At 40.8% G+C, this 20,876-nt stretch overlaps 1 protein-coding gene across 1 annotated transcript in view; it reads right to left on the bottom strand.

Moving 5' to 3' along the window:
* nrxn2b (neurexin 2b) overlaps positions 1–20,876 on the bottom strand; it is a 660,052-nt gene that overhangs the window by 267,443 nt on the left and 371,733 nt on the right.

The following is a 20,876-nucleotide window of genomic DNA, read 5'->3' as shown; positions in this document are numbered from 1 at the left end:
TAAATGGTGGAAATTAATCTTAGAGAGGGGGTGGGCGGCACAGGGGAGATGGCGAGAGGGAAGGAGTGTGAGTCTAAAAAAGTAACCGTGAAGTAAGGATAAAGGAAAAGGGGGTATAGAGAAATGAAAGATGGGAAAAGGGAGCAGGGAGGATGAATCAGAAAAAAAGAGGCTGGAGAAGGTTTTAAAGCTCTATCTGCTTGTTACCTAATACCACTCTGAACATGGCGGATCTGTGTGTGTGTGTGTGTGTGTGTGTGTGTGTGTGTGTGTGTGTGTGTGTGTGTGTGTGTGTGTGTGTGTGTGTGTGTGTGTGTGTGTGTGTGTGTGTGTGTGTGTGTCGGTGTGCCTGTGTGTGTGCGCGCTCTGCTGTTTCGTGCTCCTTTCTCCTGCTGCACTGATGCTTCATTCTATGGAGATCACAGGAAGCACGGAAACAATCTACTCCTCCTCCAATATAGATCTCATCTACCGCTCACTTTTTCATCATTGCTTCCCTATTTGTCTCCGTGCCAGTCTCTCACTTCCCCTCATAAAACACCAATCATATGCTGTCAATGTATTTCATAAACTATGAAATAAATTATACTCTCCCTTGCTGTTTTTGTTTCGCTAATTTATTGCGTTATTTGATTTAATTTCAAAAATAGGTCACTTCTTTGAATTACTTGAAAGCATTTACTTCCAATGTGGTATGTCACTGCTCTTTACTATCTCAACAGAGAATAACAATGAGACTCTTTACAACATTTTCATTTTTTGTTTACATTTTTGTAATTGTTTTAGACCAAAAAGTCACACATTTGTTACAAATGACAAGAAATCACTTAAATTCACTATCAAAGCAGACCTTGCTGTTATGCTGCTTCAAATAGCAGCCGTGCGCTAAGTCGTCACATTTCACTGCCTCTGTATGTATGATGTGGGATATAGGGAGATAGTGGTTGCCTATAATCCCATGACAATAGCAGACATCGAGAGCTTGCACCAACACTTTTAATGATGTAGACTATATATAGGTTGTGTAATTTGACACAGACATCTGATCGAAAACCTTATTTTCATATTTCTTTTTAGGAAGATGAAGCTAGATGGTGCACCGAATTCGTGTTCATCTCGACTATTTATTACATAGACTGAATGCTGCTGCTCGGTCTATAAAGTGCCACTGTGGACCTCTTTAGGAAAGAATGGTCAGTAAGTTTGTTCAGGATATATCACTGTAAATGTCAGCTCGTGACGGCACCGCACTTCCAAGTGTCTATGACAAGTTCACTTTATTTTGTAACGACAAAATGTCCCACTCAGTTCATATATATATATATATTTATCATTGTGTGATTTTATAAAATCTCAAATACCACCATCGGTATTGGCCTTGAAAATCCATTATAGATCTGGCGTGACTTCTGACAGTGGAAAGGACAGCTCAAACCGGAAATCAACCTCTGCAGGATGTTTTCTTGTTGTCTGACTTGAACGGTCTTACGAACTCTGAAATATTAGAAAATTAAATAGCCCTGTCTCCCACCATCCCCTTCCTACCTCTGTCACCCTTTTTATAAATAAGTGCCAGCTGTAGTTACCAAACACTACCCACTGCCTTGTCTTCCTCTGTTCACAGTTTCACTGCTGTGATGAATCACTGCTGTATGGGAGGAGGAGGGTGACGGCATCCGGAGAGACTGAGGTTCAGAGGGGAGGAGAAGCTGGTTGATTGGTTCCAGCGGTGGGATACGGGAACTTATTCACATTGTATTCGCTATACAAACACAGTGTCTTTCCAAAAGACCAAAACACACGCAACCAAATCGGAAACATCGCTGACAGATCTTGAGGTTCTACCTTGAATTCAAATTCTGACCTGTGATATCTGGTAAATACAAACTGTGTCCACATCCTTCTGAGGTGCATTATAGTTCACACCTGGCGCCAGAGTGTTACCGATGTGTCTTGAGTGACCACTTCTGATTGGATCTAAGTCATAGGTTCTATCGAAGCAGCAGCGCCCCCACTGGTTTGTGTACAGCTGTTTTGAAGCCTGAAGTCTCGCATTTTGTTTTTGTTTTTTGGCCCAGAAGTGGTCACTTTTGGATGAGCTTGGGAGGAGTGACAGGGTGACTGAGAACCTGATGACACTATACCAGAAATGTGACGGCACTGCAGGCATGTCAACCAAACCCAGCCTGCCCCAAAGCCTACCTCTCTGTGAGGCCTAATATTTAATTCATTATGTAATATATTTTCAGAAGGACTACTCGAACACTGATCAGAAGCCATGACACCATCATGACTCGTGGAAATACTTTCAATGACACTATTTTTCAGAGAATTTGGCTCTTTTTAATGCGAGTCTATAACAGCCAAATACTCTGTGGCACCAGCCCCTAGAGGCCCTCAGTGGTATTACAAATGAAGGCACTTTTTCCTGATGCTAAATCTAAGTGTCTGAGAGTGTCTTTGGATCAAACCCCCCCTCATTAAAATTCAGGATAGGGCAGATGATGTAACTCAACTCTTGGCATGGGGCTTGTCATGCTATACACAGTAGACTGCTGGGGCCCTTTTCTATGTGATGAAAGACACCTTAACACAGCTTCTGAATGTAGCTAATTGTATTTGTGGTGGTACATATTTACTTAAGGATTATTGTGACCTTAAATGACTCCAGAGATGTCAGGATGGGTTTCACATGTTCCTCAACAACCCCCATAGAAGCCTTTTGTGTTCAGGAATTTCAAACAAGTCCAGTTGCCTCCGAACAACACAGATTGATGATGACCTGGATGAGTGACAATCATCACATATATATATATATATATATATATATATATATATATATATATATATATATATATATATATATATATATATATATATATATATATATGAGCAAAGGTGCACTTAGGTGCTGAGTGTGAATAGATCCTTAAATGAACACGAGCTTTCAAGTCAAACAATGTATTATATGTCGAACAGCATTGTCGATGCTCATTATGCCGCCATTCACAAAGTCTCACATATCTGACTGTTCCTCACGTGTGCAGACATACAGGAGCATATGCGAGCTCAGTCCAGAGCAACTACAAAACGGAGTAAGATACAGCAAGAACAAGAGACACAAAGGGAGAGTAATTGATGCGATGGGGTGAGGTGAGGTACAGCAGTAGGGGGGGTCAGCCTTTTATCTTCAAGAATAATACATGAAGAGCGGTGACTGCACTGTGAGCTGAAAACTGCTTCAATATTTTATCATTGTAGCTAGGCCAGGCATCAAAAGTAAGGATCTGTTTTTTTCTCCCTTTTTCGGTCCTTGACAGCCCCAAATGCCACCAATGACGAGTGTGGGTGGAGGGTGAGATACTGACACTGTAGAATCATACTTTTCACTCTCTTTCTGTTTAGTCTTTTACCTTTAGCGTCGCTTTCCCCCCCTCCAAAACAAAGCAAATCTCCATCGCCAAAACACTTGTAACTCTTGTTTTCAGCCTGCAGATCTTAATTTCCAAGGTAATTTAAATGCAATCTAACTTGCAAATCACGTAGCTAACACGTTTTTAAACCGGTCTAGACAGCGCCTAATGTGCTGTGGCTTCAGAAAATAGAACGTGTGTGTGTGTGTGTGTGTGTGTGTGTGGGAGGGGGGGAGCATTCCTGCTGTTTTAGCTCCTAAAATGACCAGATTTCTTGCTTCTGAGCGAGAGACTCAGCTCTGTGCTGTGCACTGCTGTTTTCTATTTACACAGAGCGGTGGCTGGGCCCTCGGGGGGGGGACCTGCAGGCTTGCACTTCTTCCTCTGCGTCCTTGCTTCTCCACCTCCCTCATCCCGTCTTCCTTTGTGTTCTATATACAAAATTAGGCCACAAAATCGTTTTGCCGATGTTGGCCTTTAATTAAAGACCAGTGGCTTACGCTCTGATATGATGATTGTATCCATGTTTCATTATGTATTTATTGTAGAATTGATCACCGGCTGTCAATGAGAAGACTTTAACACAAGACAAGGCAAGAAAATTTGGGATTCACCAAGAAAACAACACATTTGATCAAATATAAATGCTAATATGTTTCAGAATTGAGCAACAATTAGAGGGACAATGAAATTTTAAAGCAGATTAAACTGACTGTTTTTCTAAAATATATTTTGCAGTTAATTTTATTTTATTTTATCAAAAGCAACTAGCAGCTCTATTACTAGTAATTATACCATCATTATGTGCTATAAATATGAGTCAATTCAGATGCATTTATGGATTCTACAGAATTACGAAGTCATATCAGAACTGGGGGCAATATGAATTCATGAGATAAGACAAACAGGTTTTTGAATATGTATGAAGCTGAGCCATCTAATCTTCTCGTATGTGTGCATGCAAGTGTGTGTATGTAACGAAGGGGCTTCGGGCTTTATACACTATTCATAAAAGAGCGAGCTGCAGAGCACAGCAACTTTATTCGGTTTAGTTGGACTTAAATGGTTTCATGTGACCCTTTGGCCTTTTCCCTGCAACACATTACGGCGCTGCTGACGGCGGCTGGATGTGCAAATCAAGGGTGAGGCACCGTGCACCTTGCTTTTGAAAATTTCTGTGATATACAATCACATGCGGACGCTCTCACCCCGCCTCCCCCCCCTCCCCACCTGGCCTACTTTCCTGCCAGCTTCCAGTGTGCGGTAGAACTGGGTAAGTGAAAATTAAACCAAATGACACTGATCAGAGCTTCTGTGGTTTCCGGCTATGTGATCAAGATCAGAAGTAATTCAGCTGCAAGATCAGAGGGAGAACAGAGAGTGGAGATATGTGTGAGACCTGTGGGGAGAGAGAGACAGAAAGAGAAAGGTGGCGAAAGAGACTATTGATCAGGTAAAGCTGTGCTGCCTATCAATACGGGCCTCTCTCTGGGGAATGGAATGACACAAAATAGGGAGAGAATATTTATTAGGCTGTGGATATGTGTCCTGTGTGTGTGTGTGTGTGTGTGTGTGTGTGTGTGTGTGTGTGTGTGTGTGTGTGTGTGTGTGTGTGTGTGTGTGTGTGTGTGCGTGCGTGCAAGGGGGATGGTATGGGTGTGAGTTTGTGTGCACATTTTCACACCAGGGAGAGTCCCACTGATAGGCTTTTAGATCGAAACACACTTAATGCCTGCATGTGGACTGCTCATGCATGCTCCATCTGTAGCAAGGACTGAAGATAGGCCAATTTAGCAGTCTGTAAACCTTCTATTGGAAAAGTCAAGCTCACAATAAAACATACAATCATTGAAGGACAGCAGAACAATGTTTCTTATTGAGTAGCAGCACTATTTTATGATTTTCCTCAAATAATACACAGACAAATAAAACTTGAATGCTACAAAAGCAACTACAAGTGCACAAAGAGCAGAAAGTCGAAATGTCAACCATTACTTCCCAATAATGTAATACCAAAGAAAAAAAATAATTTCATCTGATCTAATTTAGACACTTTAAACTCAGTGCATTTTCACAGAAGAGATCTCAATATACAGATCCAGGTCTGCTAGAACACTAAGCAAGCTGAAAACTTAAATTGCGCTTCAATGCACCTACAACTTCAATTGCATCTTAGATCCATTATCAGTAATCATTTACAAAAACACATAACGATAACTAAAACATTAAAAAAAATTAAAAAAAAATAAAAAAAATTTTTTTTAAATGCCAGAACAACATCTGACAAAAAAAAAAAAAGAAAAAAAAAGTGGGCAACAGACAAAGCAAGAGCTATTAGCGGAGAGTTACCAACAGCAATTAGTCCAGCTAAATGTAACAGTAGGAACCATGGGTGGTGGTTCCTGTGTGTTAGGGTTGGGGGAGGTGGTGGGGTGGTGCTGGGTAATAGAAGAGAGAAACAATTCAAACTCTTCCACTGTCTTTCACAGCATTTCAGTGAGATTTAATAATCCCTCCCATAACAGCGTGTGATTTTCGTCATGGCGGTTTCATGCGACACTGCCACAGTAACACCGCATCCTTGAGGGGGTACAATCTGCAGTGGAAAATGTAATCCTTAAAAGTAACTGTACCAAAAGCGAGGCAAGTTATGTTAAATTATAAGGACATTTTATCCATTTACTCACTGGTTTATATTGGGAACATGTATGTTTAAAATGGTGAAAACATCCTGTTTTGGAAGAAAAAAGTGGAAGAATCTTAAATTTTGTCAGTGCAAGGGACAAGTATTACTTTGAGTGTGATAAATTACATACTATGAAGCCACATCATTTGTACATATACCTAAACTCTAAACTAAACTCTTTCCATATCATGGACTCCAGTTTACCTGCATTAAAAACACAGTTAAGTTTTAATCCTGAGTGAATTAGGACAACGCAGCACCTTACAAATCGACAACAACAATGTAAATACATTTTTTTTAAAGTTCACTGCTGCTCTAAGCACTTTTTCTACCTTTTGAAGGAGCGGGGGTGAAAATGAGCTTTCAGGTCTTGTTTGTGTAGCCAGTGTTCGCTAGGGCTCCTAGATGTGTGTGATTGTATGCGTGTATGTGGTGGGGGTGTAGCCCTAATGTTGATACAGCGTTTTGTTTCACTGTGTAATTTTCCTGCTCATTTCCCTCCCACCTTTGCTTTTAAAAGCTCTTACAGGCAGGACTGTTTTGTCAGGCCTGCCTTTGGTCCCTCCGATATATGCCAGCTGATTGGGCGGCCCGCGCTACTCTATTTACAAAGAACAGCCTTGCCATGAATAATACAGGAAGTCCTGAGCGCAGGGATGGAGACGAGGGAGTGGGGAAGAGGTCTGGGCTTACTTCTAGGCAGCCAGGCAGGGAAACACATTTGGAAAACACATGACAGATACAGCCGTAGTCAGACAAAGAGAATGCAGAGCCTGATAGTCAGCAACAAGATGATTCATGGAGACAGGTCGCATGTCTGAGCAGCTTCACTCAGCCTCACAAACACGATTAAAATTCTTCTTGATTCTCTGATGAGTGCCGGCTAACAAATTTGCAGAAATGCACGTATTACCAATTTTACAGAGACGGATTTTCAGCTCCAGTCAGAATGGCTGCATTCAGACAGAAGTGGGCTGTCATCACCAGGGTTATTAATGTGGTTTCTGCTTTGCTCAAGGACACTTGTCTACTTTGTGCTCATAGTACTGGCTTCAATCGATTGCTGGCCCTCCTCAGCTGCTGTGTGTGTGTGTGTGTGTGTGTGTGTGTGTGTGTGTGTGTGTGTGTGTGTGTGTGTGTGTGTGTGTGTGTGTGTGTGTGTGTGTGTGTGTGTGTGTGTGTGTGTGTGTGAAAGCAAAAGATACAGAGGATATAAAAGTCTTATATAAAAGTGAAATGCCAGTCGTTATGATAAAAAATTGAAGCAGAGATCGAGACAAGTGGAGCTCGTGAGAAGGATTTCATTTTAAACACACCTAGCAAATGGAATACTTGATCTGTACAAGATGGCAGAGGCCTAAAAATGTGCACTAATAGCAACATTTTACCTCTACTTACGCCTCAGACATGTGTCTCTAAGTCTGAGCTAATAGAACTCACTCATTAAAGCAGCACAAAAAAAAAAACTTTCCCTGTGTTGGAAAATGTGCCTGTCTGCAGAAAGTAGAGCACAAAACCCAAAAGCAGATTCTGAATGCAAATGAGAAGTTTCTATAGAAACAGTTCTCTCGTACATTCTGCTGTAAACTTGTGCGCATGAAGCACTTTATAGAAACCATTTTAGTGAGGATAGATATTTCATCAAAGCCATGCAACACTCCATTGTCTGCACCGTTATTTTTCAACTGTTCTATAAAGCGACACACAATCTTTGGACTTGGTAGCAAACGCGTAGGTTTTCTTTTAAAGCTGTCATTTAAAAAAAAGAATCATGTTTCTCTCACCTCATGGTGTCTGTCTATTTAGTGAAATTAATTATTAATGTATAAATTCACTAGTGTATATGTAAAAACAACACATTTGTCAGTGAGAACAGACTCTGCCTCCAGACCAGGTTGTCAACTTCACTGCCAGTATTGAAATCTCAATTTAAAACATATTTGTTCCCACTGCCTCTTTCACATTAGGTTCATATCTTATTTGCAATCATTGTTTTTTTCTCCCCATATTGATAACAGTTCATGTATACTTTTGGGTGTTGTTTTGACTGAAAATTGTTTTTACTTTCTTTAAAATGTTTTTTTTTTTAATTATTATTATTTTGTTTTATTGTTTAGTTTGTTATTATTCTATCTGCCACATTTGTATTATTTTCTGAAGTTGTGCAGCACTTTCATGCTGTGTTTAAATGATATATATGATAATAATTATAAAATGGTTGAAGTAAATTCAAGCTATGCGAAATTATTAACTATTTCCTACTACCAGAGGTGGGCTTGCTCTGTGTATACTGCTGTGTGGATTTCATTTCTTATGTAATATATAATGTGTAATATGTTATTTTACTTGATTAACTTGGAAGAATGTCCAAAGAGAGATGCAGTGAGGGGTCAATTAATACATTGATCTATGCTTGATTTGGTGCAGCTTTGGGATTCTGCATTGGTACATTATTGATTGTGATTTTCCTTGGAAGCATCAGATAAAATCAGACACTATTACTGATGCCTAACAAAATCTGAGTCACTGTCTATAAGGATCGGAACGGAAAATATAAAAAATAAGGTGATAAAATGCAAAGCTTCTCTTGTTAGATAGTGATGAGACTGGTTTTAGAAGGGAAAGAGAAGGCTGACTTCATTATACATTCCAACTGTGAAAGTCAAAGTTTCCCTTGACAGCCAAGGAGGGGGGGCTTTGAAAAGAGTGCCATCGCTCTCTCTGCTTCTGTTTCTGTCTGCATCTTTTTATCCTCTCTCTCTCGGTTGCTCTCATCTGTACTTGGTCCGTCCCCATGTCATCCGTCAGAGTACAGGAATCAAAGACACTGAAATGCAGCAATGATGTGGAGAGACTGCATCAAACACATGCGGGGGGGGTGGAGGGGGGCATACAAGCACATACATCGTGTCCACATATCTCCATCACATCAAAAGCTGTGAGTTGAGTCAATGGGGCGCATACAGTGGGGCACACACACTGAAGATTAGACTTTATAATGCAGGTCTCTCACAGCAGTAAATAAAAAAAAAAATACTTTTTTCTTTAAAATACAGAAAAAAAATACCAATAAAATCTCTCCCCTGACACCCTAATAACAACATGATATAAAATGTAACCCGAGGTTTTAAGAACAAAAAAAACAAAAATACTGCCAATAAGCTAGAGGGGAAAAATCTATTAAAACATCAAAGCTTGAATTTACACACTGAAATGCACATCAGTGTGGATTAATTCTTAAGGGAAGGGGAGTGAGAGATATTTCTGATTCATCACCCTCTTTGGCCACCATCATTTATCACCTCACTAGGCAACAGATTCAGGTCTGCTTTAAAATGGCCACTGCATTTCCGCTCAGGCAGTTCCATTACTGGCCGGGGGACAGAGAAGAAGATGTGAGTACAAAATGTAAGAGCCGATGCTCAGGTGGGAGTCAGTTTGCACTACACTGATGCTCCTGATTTCTATGAATATACTTTGAGAGCGTGCATCCCCTGTGGCACCGGCGGGATTACATTTCATAGTACACACTGGAGCCGCCCGCCTGCTAGTAATGTCCAGGTTCACTTCGGTAAACATGTGCCACGGCTTTACTGTCACAGGTGCAAATAAAGCCAGAGCAGTCAATCTGTAATGTATGATCTCAGCACAGGTCTTTTAATGCACAGTTTCAATTTGATTGTATAATGTGTGATTAATATTGCCTCACACATCTTAATGATAGTATTAGGTGTAGATACAATCTTCCCACCTTTTGCACTTAAGGTTCTGAGTCACAGCCTTATTGAATTATGTTCATATATATGGTAAATCCTACCAATCACTTACACCTATTCTATATTTGCATTATTCTCAAAAGTGCCAAAGGTAGAAGGCATGCTGGGACATTTGAGGGGAGGAGCCCAAGACAAATATATGCATCAAGACCAACCACGTGTCGATTTAAAGAGTGATTTAAAGAGCAAGAGAGATTGATTCATATTCTTTTGCACAAAATTTACAGAAAATAAAACTGTGATTAGCCTAATTGCATTATAATGTCAGTGAGTGGATGCAGCCAAAGAATAAGACAGGATCTGTTGTATAGTGTGGCTTCTTACACAAACACAGACAACTTGCTGCTGCTCCATCAGCAGCCATCCATGCCATTGATTTTTCATTTCCTTTTATAAAGAGGTATTGCAGGGGGAGTCTAAGTCTAAGGAGTTAAATTTTGGCTTCAGATGAAATACATATTTTCAAAACCCATTTTAAACTGCTTGCTAACACATAATCAATTGTTATTTCTGGAGCGTGTGCAAATAAAAGATTCGCCATAAGTGTGCACTGACATGTGGTGCAAGGAGATTGCTTCTTTCAACAACAACCTCAATCTGTATTAATTTTCCTAAACAGATGAGTACTTTGGCTTTGTTTGATTTCTTTGGCTCCAGAATCAATTGAGGAGTTGAACACGTTCAGATTTACAACTGTTTTTAAAAAAAATATATTTATTTAAATGCATATTCACACTTGTTTTTAACAAAATTAGTTCAATGTGTATTACAAAGCATCTTAGACAAATCAGTTATTTCATCCATGCTGTTGTATTTTAAAGATTTCTGGAGTATACAAATGGGGGAACACTAAGTTATAAGGCTGACTCCTCCAAATATGGCAAATATAGTGTTTTATGAGAAGGATTCTTGTTGCACACTTGCGGACATGAAATTAAAGCCAATAATATACAAACTTTGTTGATATTTTCATCCTGATACTTTTTGAGGGTCACGCTTGAATACCACACTCAATTTAACATCTTAAATTAATGCCGAACTTTTGTCATGTTTTAAATGCTTCAGTCCTGTTACCAGTAACATTCCCTCAGCCTACAGGGAGCAGCAGAGGGCAAGAGAGTAAAAGGAGTTGAACAGGAAATAAAGGGCAGGGAGGGAGAGGAGTTGAGGAAGAGGACAGGATGCAGAAGAAAGACAAGGTGAAGCGGAGACTGTCAGCTCAACTTATTGACAGCTCAACCCCCACAAGGATAAATACAAGGAGGGAGGGTATGTGTGTGTGTGTGTGTGTGTGTGTGTGTGTGTGTGTGTGTGTGTGTGTGTGTGTGTGTGTGTGTGTGTGTGTGTGTGTGTGTGTGTGCATGCGTGTGCGTTTACGTGCCAGTCCTGATGATCTACCATGTCAACTTGAGTAAAGGTCTCCTTCTGTGCTAATGCCCTGAGGAAACATTGACATTCTCAGCTGAGTTCCTTGTGTGTTCGCAGGTGTGTGTGTGTGTGTGTGTGTGTGTGTGTGTGTGTAGGAAGGCAATCAAGCACAGGAGAAACAGAGGAAGAGAAAGAGACAATTTGACTGCCTAATATAGCAGCATTCCTCCAATCAAATCTCATGTATTAACAGTATTATGCGATATTTAGTATATTTTGGGAAGCAGCCATCCCAAAAGCACTAGTTATTATTTGTGGTCATCAGGACCAACAATTATAAACTGTGCATCATTTTGTAGAGCAGCTGTCATTTACGCCAGCGAAGATCATATCTCCCTCTAAAGATGAGCATATTTTCCAACCTTATGTGCAATGAAATTAGGGCACAGCTAAACGGTTGCTGTGCCAACTCCTCACTTATTCCTAATGTACAATGCAACAGTTTTACTTCCTTATTCCAAATAAGTGTAAATGGGACGGTGGAATGGCTTTTAGCACCTGCCTTTGATAGACTTCTGTCTATGTCCTGCTGAATCTGTGGTTACCTTCAAAATGCATCAAACACACACACACAAAGTGCATCTGTCAGAGTCATGTTTACATGAGTTTGATTGCAGAAGGTGTGCGTGGTATTTGGAAGTGCATTTGCACCACTGAATTCAATCAGGTCCGGGGCGGAGGCTGACATTGTGGGATCGTAGTCAATTGCCCCATTGCCCCGTTTGTCATGTGACTAGAACATGGAAACAAAAGTCAGTGGGAGCTGGCGAAGAGGCAATCATAATAGCAAACGGTCTGTTTTTATATATGCAGTTCTACTAGCATATATTATATTTTTTTTCTATCATTTTTTTGTCTGCTCTGGTTGTTGGTTGCTTGCAGCCACCTGACCCGTGCAAAACGTGTCAGTCTTCCGGGATTGGGATGGGAAAGATGGATTTTGTTTTGTTTTGTATTTACTCTGTAATGGGGTTGGAACAAGACGGGAGTAGTTTTGTGAAAATCCATCCCTCTGTCACCCTTTAATCAGATGTGAAATGCTGCTTTTCACGAAGAGTAAACACAGGAACTGACTAACATGAAATGTGTGAACTGAACGTCAGTTAAAACTGATCGATTTTTCCTGTTTTTCACCCTTTTTATATTTTGATTTTCTATACCATGTCCACACAAGAGCGTGCACACACACACACACGCACGCACGCACGCACGCACACACGCACGCACGCACACACACACACACACACACACACGCACGCACGCACGCACGCACACACACAAGCACACACACACACACAGCACACACATGCACTCACACAATATATGTTTGAACTCTCGTTCTTATTCCAGAGTACAGTAAAAGGCTTTTGATAATGGTTGTAAGTGGCTGGAGTGGTTTCTATGCAATTACTAAGCCCCATTAGTTGTGCTTTAATGCACATTGTGGTTTCATGAAATCTTTAATTAAAACCAAAAAGGGAGAGAAAAATCTGCACTGCTTTGACACAAAACAAAACCTCACCAAGACCAAAGGAGACTTTCCGGTGTTTCTACCCAAAGACACAAGCAGACGTCTGGCTTTACTGCTCACAGGAAAACAGACCTTCATCATATATAAATATATATATGATAAAGTGATATAACAAAGCTAAACTGATTAGGGAATAGTTAATTACTGCTGTTTTTAATTCACCGCATTTACCTTATCTATGAGATATTTGTGTTATCATCTACTGCACCTGTTCTTTTGGCTTTGAAAACTGGCACATTGATTGAAATTTTCAATTAGCACTGGAAACATGTTCTAGTCTGTTGACCAGTACAGCAAACACATCATTTCCATCTAAGCCAAGCTATTACTTACACCCACTGCCCTCAGCACCACAGGCCAGAGTGTGGCCATCCACCCTCAACCAATCCCCTTCAAGCTCTTGACATGGTGACTTCTAAAGTCCAATGGGCTTAGCGCTGCCCTCTTTTTTGGGAAGCCAAAATTGCCTTTGCATGCCCAAACACTATTTCATTACTCACTTGCACTCTCTTCTTTCCAGTGCTTTCCATCCACACTTTCATTCCTCTGCCCATGCTTTCAGTCCCAGTGTCTGCAAATAGGAAGATAACTGCAACCTCCCTGGTCCCTCTCCATCTCATTTCTAAACCAGCCCGCCACTGAAAAGCAGTGAGGGAGCTTGCTGTGTGTGTGTGTGTGTGTGTGTGTGTGTGTGTGTGTGTGTGTGTGTGTGTGTGTGTGCGTGCGTGCGTGCGTGCGTGCGTGCGTGCGTGTGTGTGTGTGTGTGTGTGTATTTATGGGCATTAAAAGAAGAACATCAAGTAATTATTCAGGATTCACACTGTGTTTCTGGCCTAATGAGGTGGCACTTAATTGCTAGGTTTGGACAGCAGCACTTTGGGGCCGGGTGTCAAACAGTGCAGAGAGAAGATGGCGGGAGGAATGAATACCAAATCTGGACATAACTGAGAGTGTTATAGAGAATAGGCGCAACAATCTAGTCTAGACACCTTCCATTAGTTGGCTTTTATGTGGGCCCGTACTCGTCTTTCTCTCAGTTGGGTTCTTGGGTAAAAACTGTTGATTTCCCTTATTGGATCAGAAGGTTTCAGGGGAGATTTTTTTTTTTTCTGAAAGGTTTGCAGCTCTACTTACTCATTCCTCCTGAGTTTAGGCTGAGTGATTTCAACTGGTGATGAGAATCTTAGAGGGCTAAAGCCTTCCCTTAAGTCTGTCCTGATCCATGCTGTGTTGAGCACTGAGTCCATGTTGAAGCCAGTGTGACCTTCATCACAGCAAGCGGCCTGACAATCGATGTTAAGCCTGAACCAAGTGCATTACACACACAGTGATTCTGTTTTGCCCTAGAGACAAGTAGCCCTTCTTTGATTTTTGTTTCTCTGTTGTTGTTTTTTTATCTTTTTTTTTTATTTTTTACATCTGAAGCGACGTGCGAACTAAATGATCACCTGTAGAGTCTCGGGAGAGGATGAGCGTGAATGCATTTCAGTCATCGGGTTTCATTAAAGTTTGGTGAGCAGAGATGGCGAGAGGGGCTTGACGTGGCCGATGCCTGTTGAAACCTATCAAGCTTATCAAGCATTAACAGTAGGCTAGCAAAAGCAAGAAGTACAACACTTAGTGAGCTGCATTTAGTCCTTTAAAATGTTGCAGTCAATTTACTTAAAGTTAGGGCGCTTGCATGAAATAAATAAAGGACTCGATAAATAAAGAGCTACAGTTAATGCATACTCAAACATAGATACAATAATAATGTTAAGTTTCCAGATGAAGGTGCAAAGTAGTTTAAAGTCTGCCATGATTTGTGCCCACGCATTCCTGAACTAAATGCAGAGTAGCAGCATTTTCCAACATGTCCAACAGTAACTGTTAATCATGACTATCTGATGCTTTACTTTTTTGCAAGCTGATTGGAAAGATTTTTTTTTTTTTTTTTTTTTCTGTAATTGAAAGTGATTACTGGTGTGGAGCAGACAATGACTGCATATAAAAGTGGAAATAGCTTCCGGGTCTAAAACGTGTGTCCCATGCAGAAGTGCCTTTAGCTGCAATACCACAAAGTGCCGCTAGAGGGTGGCTTCAAAACGCCTCCGGCTCCATAAACACTCATATTTCAGTTTTGCTAGCTAAAGTCACTCCTTCTCCATCTGCAAACAATCCCGTCATCAATTACACAGTAAGCTTCAAAAAGCAGTGTTTTCGGGGTGGTGTCTGTTTGATTGACAGATCTGTGGTGCAGTCAGGTTACGGCTATCGGTGGACGGGACGTAGTATCAGCAAATTTCCAATCAGATTAAATCTGATCCGATCGCAGATTGAAATCAGAAGCGCTGCAAACACACTTGCTCAATTAATACGCCCAAGAGCGCGATGCACTGGCAGCTGGACTCATTGTACACATGCACGGGTTGTGCTAATGCCCAGCTTTACTGCATACAGTCAAACAAAGACTTGCACAGATGCAACCTCTCTTCACAGGATCCCTCTCTCCCGTTCCGTCCCGCTCCATCTTGTTTCTTCTCTCACTCACATAAACAGAGAATGAAAGACGGAGAGAGAAACAAAGCCCTCGTACCACACGCACTTACACAGCATCTCTGTCTGAGTTGGTTCCAGATGAATAAGGCAGAATACCAAGTGGCCCACTTATACGCTACGCAGAGACAAATAGACCAGTCAATCACTGCAGGCTGCTGCTGAATAACAAATGCTCTGTGGTGTGGTTCTGTTTGTGTGTGTGTGTGTGTGTGTGTGTGTGTGTGTGTGTGTGTGTGTGTGTGTGTGTGTGTGTGTGTGTGTGTGTGTGTGTGTGTGTGTGTGTGTGTATGTGTGCAATAAGGGATGCAAGGCAGCTTTTTTTGTTTCTATTGTTGTTCCATAAATGCATCTGTGTGCACAAACGTAGTGTTACAGTATGAGAAACAACACTCAGTTCCAATCGAATGCGACGTGCTTTTCAGTGTCACAGCAAATACACCAAATGTTCCTACTGGTAATAAGAATAGAAGCGACACATCTGGTCAAAAATACTGGTGGAGAGCACTCTCCTTTCAATGAGGCAGCAGAGGCAAAGTCTGTAGACTACTGTTGGGTGGAAAAAGATGAATACAACAGACCAATTTCATTTGTTCCTGATCGTTCCTTCGAGCAGCATTTCATATATCAGCGTCCCCCGCCCCCCTCTCCCGAGTCCTGTACGGTAGGACGGTCGGAGTAAACCAACCAAAAGAAGGGGTCACTGAAAAGGTGCAAACAATACTATTCTACAAATCGAGAGCTTTTCCACAAACATAGATACACAAACATACCCACCGCAGATTGAACTGTTGCACTGCTCAGAAAGATTGGTATGGAAAAACCTGACAATTGTATTGAGCGAGATTCAGCAGCGTTAGAGTCTCCCTTTATCAGAGGGTGAAAGGAAACAGGGTTAACCTTGGGCTATGGTGATCACTTCCACTATCAACTTTCTGCCAATCAGACTGCAAGGCTTCCTTGGTGGTGTCTTTTCTTAACAAGTGGACACTCATAAATAAGGAATGCCAGTAAAAAAAATAAGTTTACAGTGGAGTATGATTTGTGGATGGGCAAAAATGAGTAAGACAGTTTTTTTCAATCCAGGAATGCCGATGAAGAACCTCTCAGAAGTGATTTCCTTGAACACAAACTTTAGTCCTGTATTGCACTCAGGATTAATATAAAAGTCTACAGTGTCAAATGTCTTTTCAATACATCAATGTCACTTAGAAAAACGAATAAAAATTTGCAATATGCTATTTTCAAATAAACACCTTTAGTGAGCAGACCTTTTCTAAACTGTGAGTGGACATCCTGAAAGCAAAGCTTTTTCCAAATGAACAAATCAATAACAACACCACTAAAACCGCCATTTCAGCTTCATCGTCATTATCATAGATAAACCCTTTTTAGATGCCAGCATCTCGTGTCAGATTTTACTTTGTCCCCTGTCCTTGTCTCTGGGCATCGAGTTTGTGACAAGCAATAGTAAACCGGGATACAATCCAAAAATCAAAAGATGCTCCGATGAAATACATTATTAGTTCAATGTAGTTGTAGTATTATATACCTTTAATTCTTGGTAGAATAGAGAGACCTGTGATAGTATTTAAAAAAAAAAAATGAATGTGACACTAAAACTCCTTTGGAAGCACAACACTTCATTCAGCAGCTGCTTTGGCTGAAAAAGATTTATTGCATCAAATATGCAAAGAAAATGGTAACATGTAGTCTGAAGCTTTAGACGATGAGTTAACCTTCATTATATCTCAGGTGGTAGATATGATTGGCTGACGTCCAACAGGTCATAAAATCCAGTAGAGAAAAAAATACTTCAGTTTATCTGGTATGAAATATTAAATCTTTTCTGAGTGTGTGTGTGTGTGTGTGTGTGTGTGTGTGTGTGTGTGTGTGTGTGTGTGTGTGTGTGTGTGTGTGTGTGTGTGTGTGTGTGTGTGTGTGTGTGTGTGTGTGTGCGTGCGTGCGTGCGTGCGTGTGTAATATCTCCTCCACTGAACTGTGAATCTGCACTCATAAATAATTACTGTTATGTCAATGATTTTGACAACCTTTCCACCCAGAGTAGAACAAATGACTCTGGGCATAAACTGAGGAAATTACTCTTAAGCTTTTGCTCTATTACAACCCTCTAAATCTGTTAGTATGGCTATACCGAACTGCAGTTGTGTGAATGTGTGTTTTCACTTGTGTTTCATTTGTATTTCTTTAGCAGGCATATTAGAGTAGGGTAGTCCACACGTTTAGGAACACTCATACACTGACCCTACACCCAAAGCCCATTCATGTTTGGTCGATGATGGAAGAACATTCTTTCACAAATACAGTGCTAGCAGTCATTATTGTAATAATTATGTTTTTAATCCCCGCAGAGAGAGAAAAGCAGTGCCATTCGCTCTATTCAAGTTTATGTTCTATTTTCAGAGCAAAATAAAGTTGATTATCCATCTCTTTTTTTAGTGAATCTAGTGTGTGACCTGTGACGCAGATGGCGTGAGTGTGAGTGTGTGTGTACTGTATCCACACACTGTGTTTTGCACAGTGGGAGATAAAGAGTGTGACCGCGTGGCACACTGGTTCTTTGTGATTCATTTTTACTGGGCCTATTTCTGTCCCTTCGTTTGATGACATCCAAACCTTTTAGAAAGCTACAAAGCGATGCAGCTCATACACCTGTTTGTGCTGGCCTCATTCTCATTATTCACGCAGGCGGAAGCAGGATCCATGCTATAGGATTTCTATGACACAGCAAAACAAAGGATTTAAACCCTTTGAAAACGATCAACCTCGATATGCAGGAAACAAATCAAGGGCAGAGAAAAGGCGAAAGCAATTTCACAGCGGAGAGCAACAGAGCGTAACCCTATCGACGGGGTTTTGAGGTAAAACTGAAAGTCCTCTGCGTCCAGGACAAACACAAATATGTTTATAGATCTTCAAATCTGGAGGATCGGTTTTATAGACACGTTACCCAATTTAATAAGTCCTACCTTGGTTTTCAGAGCCGATTCAAGGAAAATTCTGTGAAGGCTGGCATGTTCAGAAAGAAATGGTGATTCAGTGCAAAGCTTCAAGGAGACAAAGCTGTTTGTACGGCGAGAGGTAAGGAAGCATAAAGAGAAGGAAGAGAAGACGATGCAGAAAAAGGAGCCGAAAGTTGGACTGAGGGAGAGCCCTCAAGGTCAAGAGATGTTGTTTGTTTCAATGTTCCAGGGTGTCAGAAATGATGACGGAAGGCAGGTCAGAACATGTGCAGCTGTTGTGAGGAGAGAAAGGACATCAACTATACTGCATGCACACTTGGAAGTGGCTGACATACTGTTTGTTAGCACATTTAGAAAAATATATACTGTATGTAAACAACATCAAATGCATAGAACTGTGTTCATAGATGTCATTTTTAAGCTGTTTAACATGCAATTTGATCAAATTTGCACTTCAATTTAGAAGAAAAATGAGTTGTATTTTAATTAGCCACATTTAGATGTTAATTATTTTTTTCTAAAACTGTGTCATCAGCAGATTAGAGGTGCTGGCTCTTCTCTCAGATGTCGTAAATGTGTGATACTACAGTATGGCAACCCCTCATTGAATAAAACAACCGACAGAAGTTGCAAAATGCTTCTAGCAGAGGTGAGTGAACTTTAACCAGCAGCCATTTGACACATACAACTACAATCAGATGTGCTCAGGCAAAGAAGATGAAAACCGATGTCGGTGTTGATGGTCTCATGTCGGAGATTTCCATGTCTTACAATTTAGAGCTGAATGCTTAACAAGGCCCGATGTAATGCAGACTGGTAGTTGTTCCACTTGAATGCTTCTTTTTTGTGCGCAGTTTTACAAAACATTTTATCAGGCTGCTGGGGAAGTCCTTCCCTCCACTATTGCACACGCTCACAAAACAGACACCAGCATCCAGAATCTCTCCACAGAACTCATGTTGTTTCCACTCACTTCTACCTGTCATATCTGCAACCAGCACGGTAAACCTGCCACCGTTCCCCACAGGCAACAAGTCAAAACACAGGAATCAGCACCTCTCTCCTTTTCTCTTCTCACCATCTGCTCTCCTCTCTCAAGGAGCAAAGCATCTCTGCTTATCTTCGCATAGCTGTCATGCCAACAGAGCAGCTATTATCGCCTTCTCTTTGCTTGAGACTTCCAAAAGCCCAAAAAAACACCTTGCTAATCAGCACCTCACTGTCATGCCCAGTCTTATTCTGTATATCTGACATGGCAGCCGACATAACAGCACAACAATCAAATATGAACTCTATCGCAAATGAGACACAGGGAGGTTTTAAAAAAAAACAGAAGAGAAGGTGAGGGTGATACAGCTTAACTCAGCTCCCACCACTTCATAAGCAAACAAAGACTTATGCAAACAAGTCTATTAGCCTGTCACCCTGCCTCTGCCCCTGTTTAAATCAAACCTGTGAAGAGTGCTGAATGCTAATTGGACATAAGCCCTATGTTACCAAGCTGAGCTCTGCAACAGACACACAACAATACACATTTATCTTAACACGTGTTTTAGTTTTACTTTGAAAGAGCTGAACATTGTTGCTAATGAGATGGGGCAGTACCTAATAAAGAGTCACCTGTTAAATTAACACTTAAAAACATGAAGCATGTCATTAAAATAACACTGAAATTCAGCTCATGTTAAGAAATAATGAAACATGAATCAAAGCTTACAGCAGGTTTGTTGGAGCTGCAGTTGCATGTTTTAAGTTGCAGGTCTCTGACAACAGGTCAGGGTATTTATATTGATTCAGTAGGTAATTTGCAATGTTTAGGGAACATTATGACAAAGATAAAAAATCTTTTCAATGAAGGTAGTTCACACCAAAGCAATATCTATGCAAATGTTTAGACTTTAGCTTAACACTGGGCCCTCAGAAAAAGCATTAACCATAATCATATTAGAATAAACACATACTGTCAGCCTGGGAGAGAAACACTGAAAAACATTAAATAAACACCACATCTGGGATAAAACTCTTTCCCCCTTCCTCCGTTCCATCTTTCACTTCCCACCTGCCAGCCACCCACACACGTGAGCACATGGCAAGGACACAGGGCTTAAATCGCAGCTTTTCCTCACAGCGGGGGCCAGCAGTTGCTCAAGAACCAATTTCATGAGGACCTCAGATTTGTACAAGATTTGACAAAGAATGGCAAGTGACAAATAGTTGACACTTGAAGGTGAGTGCAGTGCACTCTGTGTGGATCTGCCAAGGTGAGGTAATGAGTGTTTAGACATTTAATTTGGTAGCAATACTATGTTAAAATCTACTTATTTATAAAAGCATTTTTTGTTTAAGAAATGATAAGTCAGATCTGTGAGGCTCTAATGCTCATTTATGTATGTATGTAAATATGCAATGCTTTAATGATAAACTGAGGCTGTATAAGTCTTCCATGGTGCTTCCAAGAGCTAGAACTAAACACCAGCCCTAACACCAGCTGTCCACCTCCAACTATCATCACTGCACCACCCA

The sequence above is a fragment of the Brachyistius frenatus genome, unplaced genomic scaffold, assembly GCF_029030835.1.
Source record: "Brachyistius frenatus isolate BFR_SWC_R1_liver_20210118 unplaced genomic scaffold, ASM2903083v1 Contig_145, whole genome shotgun sequence".
NCBI lineage: Eukaryota > Metazoa > Chordata > Actinopteri > Embiotocidae > Brachyistius > Brachyistius frenatus.
Note: the sequence above shows the minus strand (reverse complement) of the source record. Positions and strands in the feature narration are given on the sequence as shown.